Consider the following 5,538-nt stretch of genomic DNA (forward strand, 5'->3'; position numbering starts at 1 on the left):
CCTCTTGGTGATGTCAAAGTACCGCGAGAGCGATTCAAAGCAGATTTCTCCATGTGATAACTGGAATCGCTCTCGCGGTACTTTGCTGTCACTCGGATGTGGGTTCTTTCGCGCCCCTATAGTAATTTGATTTCATACGCCGATCGGATCGCGCAGATACCTGCGTATCACTTAGACTACACCACTGTTTATACTTAACATTTTCTGCGTGTCTGATGTCCTTTTCCTTTTTTAATTTCCCTTCGCGCTCCCACTTAGCTTCTCCATGTCTCGTTTTTTTCTGTTGTAGCAACGCCTTGCGTCACATAACGCTCGGCAAACCTTTTACCCACCTATGGCTCTGCCCACCTCATGCGGACTGACCAATGAGAAGAGGGTCTTAACTTGAGGCCCTCTCTTCATTGGCAGAGCCGGACAGTAACGGAGTACATTTACTTGAGTACAGTCCCAGATAGCAAAGTTTCTGGCACAAATCTGGCTTACATTGGGCATTTATGGCTAAATTTAGGCTCTCTTTTGTTGACACCTTTGTGTGAAACAGCTTTCGGGGGAGTTGTGGGGTGAGGCTAGCCAGCCAAAAGCAAAAGGTACATTTTTGGCTGAGTCCTGGCTTGAGTGTGGTCTGCCAGAAAATAGTAAATATCTGGCAGAGTTCTGGCTAAGGTTTGGTTGGCCAAAGAGTTAAAAAAAAACACCAAATAAAATCATATTTACACTTGATAAAAACATCAAAGTTAATATTTAAGGCAATAATAAATATGTTTATCCTTATTGAAAGACGAAATGTAGAAAATGTTATTTTGGGCAGTTAATCCAAAGGTGTCAATGTGGAATTTACAAACAATGCAATAAACAGATAAATTAATAATTCAGTCTGCACTAATATACATCAAACAAAAGTATTTTAAGTATGTGTGCTTGTTTAAGTCTTTTTAATTTTGTATTTTATTTTTTATAAATAAATAAGACTTTACATTAAATTGTGTTTACAATTAAAAAATACGACTAACTAATACTAATATTTATTGGTGCACTTTCGTTTCTAAAACAATGACATATATTGCAAGGCATCTTGGAAGTAGTAGTCCTTTAACCTCAACAGCGTTCAATTCGCCGTGGAAAATGGACTACCTTTCCCATAATGCAACTGGTCATGATCAGGAACTTCCGCGAAATTCAAACCCCCACTGTGTACTGGACGAAGGACACGCGATCTTTTGTCTTGTGGAGTTTTATATAACACAGTAAGGTAAGTTATTAAGATACTTTTCTTTTAAATCCACGTAGATTGCACTTTTTGTTCTACAGCGCGATACCTAGTTGGTTTTCGTTTTTGTTTGTTATTCTTTTCTGTGATGTATTTTCGTGTAAGTGCAAGTATTTTATCATCAGTCGCCATTTAACGTAGATAACGTTAAACATGCATGTTTTTACATTAAGAGACGCAACATGCATGACGGGGATGATAAAATAATCAATAAGAAGTTTGAATCTTTAAATGAATGCTGAACCCCAAAGAAGCCAAACGAAGATTAGATGTTTTCTGTACCAAACCACAAATCAGCATTTGCTGGTAATCATAACAGTTACAAAGTGACTCATTCCTTCCAACTATTTATATCTTAGTAAAACAATGTTTTTGATATTCTAGAAAGGCATGTATTCAAGTTTTAGCTTAATAAAGATGGTTTACTATGATCTTTTATTCTCTTCAGTCCTGGTCAGTGCAGTTTACAAGATTGTGTTGTTAAAAGGCCAGATTTATTTGCTTTATTTTATGGTGTAACATAACCAACCCCACTTGAAGAATAACCACATGCTTTTGTAAAGAATTTAATATGCAAGAGTCATGCATTTTGTATGTGTTTGTTTTAATCTTTTATTTTACAGTATAAAGTTTAATTATATTTGCATTTTGTTTGCTGAAGTCATGAACCACACTTTGTCAACAATAAATGTTGTTTCTGCAATCTGGATAAAGAATAATGTGAGTAAAGAATAATAAGGAGGTTAATAAACCTAACCGTTTAAATAATAAACAATTGTGTATGTGTTAAGATGTTTGTGTTTGACTCCTCTATTTAATAGATATTACTGCCTTTTGGAGAACAGCCGGCCGTACTCCAGACAGAGACAAAGACGTGAGGACATCTATTGCTTTTGTAAAGGAATTTTATACCCAAGAGTTATAAATGTTGTCTTTATTGTTTGTCTTAATCCTTTATTTGACATTTAACAATATAAAGTTTACTTATACTTGTTTTTATATTTGTTTTTTGTTTGTAGAAGTCATGTACCACACTTTGTCAACAAAACATGTTGTTCCTGCAATCTGGATGAAGAATAATTTGAGTTTAATACTTCATTTAAAATGTAATAGTTTAAATATTAAACAAATGTGTATCTGATCAGATGTTTGACTTCTCTATTTAATAGATATTACTGCCTCTTGGGAAAGCAGCAGACTGTACTCCAGACAGAGACAAAGACATGAGGACATCCATTGCTTTTGTAAAGGAATTTTATACCTAAGAGTTATAAATGTTGTCTTTATTGCTTGTCTTAATCTTTTATTTTACCTTTTTACAATATAAAGTTTACTTATACTTGTTTTTTGTTTGCAGAAGTCCTATACCAGACTATGTTGTTCCAGCTGTCTGGGTAAAGACTGATTTGAGTTTAACTTCGTTAAAAAATGTATCAGTTTAAAAGAGTAAACAAATGTGTGTGATTTGATTTTTGACTTCTGTATTTGATAGACATTACTGCCTCTTGGAGAACAGCAAACCATTCTCCAGACAGAGACAAAGACATGGACATCAAAACAGAAAATTAAGTAAGATGATGTATATAATGTTCATTATTTATCTTTGTGCAGTTTGATTTGATGAATTACATTATTGTCTATATCAAATTTGTTAAGTCTCTTATTAGGGTAATTTGTCATATATTCATATAAGTTACAAAAGCACAAGTTTTGGCTTAAAAGTGACACCATGTTTTAAAAATGTTCCAGGTACTTTATCATGGATTGTTTGGAGTGAACGCTGACAAATAATGAAGCAAGAAATGAAAATGCTTGACCAAAACAATTTTTGTACTTGGCAAGTGCTTTATTTAATTGGTAATTTAGAAATCCTTCTGGAACTCTGAAATCTGCAAACATATTTTTTCCCATGTCTTGAATTGAATGTTAAAAGTATCAGTTCTTGGACTGGCAGTGTGTACTATATCATCTTATTCATTTTATGTGAATGTATTTTCTAACTGTATTTTATGATTTTTTTCTGTAGGCTGTAAGAAGTCCTTTGTGTGCACAGACATGACTGGAGATTAAAGTTACTAAATGTTGCTTTTTTTCTAGCTGGTGACATAACATGGTATTATTTTCAAATGTATTTATCTAATACACATTTGCACATCTGTAAACATTCATTTTATATAGGATGTTTTTTATATTTAACCAGTTGTTGTATATTGCTTTCTGTTATTACATCTGTTTTTTTTGCCTGTTTATTGTTTAAAACAATTAAGTTAATGTTTCTCTGTTAGCTTTTGTTACTTTGGCTATTTCTTTGCTTTTATTTGATCCTTCTACTGTTATTTGTTTATTTGGCAGAACATTTGACATTTCATTTATTTTGCTGTTATCTGAAATTATCCTTGTCACCATCAATAAAACTCTATATTTGCTTTATATCTGTGTTTTTCAATTACACATTTTACGGGATATAAATATATTTTGGTCACTTTATGGCTATTTTCTGGGGCATCTGGATAAGTTGTGGGTGGGTTCTGGGGTAAATATGGTAATTTTGGTTATTTTCTGGGTTACATTTGGGGTTTCTGGAAAAGTTGTGGGTAAGTTTGGGGATTAATGTGGTCATTTGGGCTCTTTTTTGGTTGTTATCTGGAGATTCCGGGAGAGCTGTGGCTGATTTCTCGAGGTGTGAAAGGGTTGTGGCTAAGTTTTGGTCTGCTTTCGGCTAGATTCTGGATTACTTAAGGCAAGCAGCTCTGGGACCAATCAAGGACCGTAAGCCGTGGCGGCATGTGTGCCAAAAGAACAGCCTGAACTCAGCCATTTCTGGCCCTGAAAAATTTTGCTATCTGGGGTACTTAAGTACAATTTTGAAGGATCTGTACTTTACTCGAGTATTATTTTTTTGGAGTACTCATGACTTTACTTAAGTACATTTCAGGGGCAAATATTTTACTCTTTACTCCACTACATTTCTATCCATAACCGTAAGTACTCGTTACTTTTTCTTAAAAAAAAAAAGGAAAAAATGAAAATCTCAGAAACCCTCAATTTGTTGTTTCCCTCTCTAAAACGTGATTGGATTGTGCAGGCGTAACTGATTGGGACAGCCTATCAGCAATCACCTTCAGCTTTCCGCCAAAGTCACCATGGTCAGATTTAGATAAGAGAAGAAACCATGGACGAAACAATGGATTAATACTCAGCAGGTCCATTCTGGGAATGTGTCAACCCGTGGCCCCACCTCGCCAGACTATTTAAATTTTCTGAACAAGTTAATGATAGTTTTCTTTTCAAGTGTTTGCTGTGTTTACAAAAAAAAAACTTCAGCGGCAGGAATCACTGGTGAGCCTCCGGATTATTGTTGTTCAAAATGAATTACTCGTCAAAACATCACACTCTTACTTGATCTGGACAAACTCAGCATCACAAGACAGGTTTAAGACTCCAGCTTCGACATTTGACCACTGTTTATGATTAAACTTGTTTGCAGTGACATTAATTTTTTAATTTATGTCAGGAGTTTCAAAATAATGAATATGTAACGCTCGTTATTTTGAATAGAAATCATCATCCGTAAAACATTTATTCTCCTCTTCTCTGGTTTATTTGTGTTCAAATAGATAAAATATACAGAATCCGCCAGGGCTATTAGTGCAATGGTGAGCATATTTGGGGAATAATGAATAATTATCACATGTTAGTAAAATATTTAGTCATACAGAATAACATTTCTATAAATTTTCCACTGAATTATGCGATCTGAAGAGCTCAAACAGTGAACGGAGCGATTTGTGTCTCCTCTTCCTGATTTGCATCAGATTTGACCTCAGAGCTCTATCATTTGCTGTACAGCTGTCAATCATCTCACATGGTTCAACGTGCACTGTGGCAGAAGTAATGCAAAATTAAAAAATGTACTCTTGTACTCTTGATACTCAAGTACTTTTAAAAACAAGTACTTTTGTACTTTTACTTAAGTAGACATCTGACTATAGTACTTTTACTTTTACTTGAGTAAAATTTAGCAAGGGGTATCTGTACTTTTACTCAAGTACTGAAGCTGTGTACTCTGTCCGCCTCTGTTCATTGGTCAGTCCACATGAGACTGACTCTCAACCTCTCTCAACTCACGTTCAGAGTCAGGCAGCGCAGCATCTCTCTTTGCAGCGCATGGAGCGCAAAAGCCCGTGTTGACAGTTTGTTTAATATAAAGCGGCCAGCGGGAGATTACCAGATACAGTATTTTGCTTGTGCCCTTGCTGCCCTGGGCCCTT

General features: G+C 35.0%; 2 long non-coding RNA genes across 2 annotated transcripts; both read left to right on the forward strand.

Annotated features, from left to right (window-relative positions):
* The first annotated feature begins 448 nt into the window (after window positions 1-448).
* Window positions 449-2,673, forward strand: LOC141369031 (uncharacterized). The gene is made up of 3 exons (XR_012372524.1): window positions 449-1,987; window positions 2,089-2,511; window positions 2,625-2,673. It is a non-coding gene; the product is annotated as an uncharacterized lncRNA (long non-coding RNA).
* Window positions 2,674-2,754: 81 nt separating this feature from the next.
* Window positions 2,755-3,697, forward strand: LOC141369030 (uncharacterized). The gene is made up of 3 exons (XR_012372523.1): window positions 2,755-2,836; window positions 3,017-3,104; window positions 3,294-3,697. It is a non-coding gene; the product is annotated as an uncharacterized lncRNA (long non-coding RNA).
* Window positions 3,698-5,538: the final 1,841 nt, after the last annotated feature.

The sequence above is a fragment of the Misgurnus anguillicaudatus genome, chromosome 12, assembly GCF_027580225.2.
Source record: "Misgurnus anguillicaudatus chromosome 12, ASM2758022v2, whole genome shotgun sequence".
NCBI lineage: Eukaryota > Metazoa > Chordata > Actinopteri > Cypriniformes > Cobitidae > Misgurnus > Misgurnus anguillicaudatus.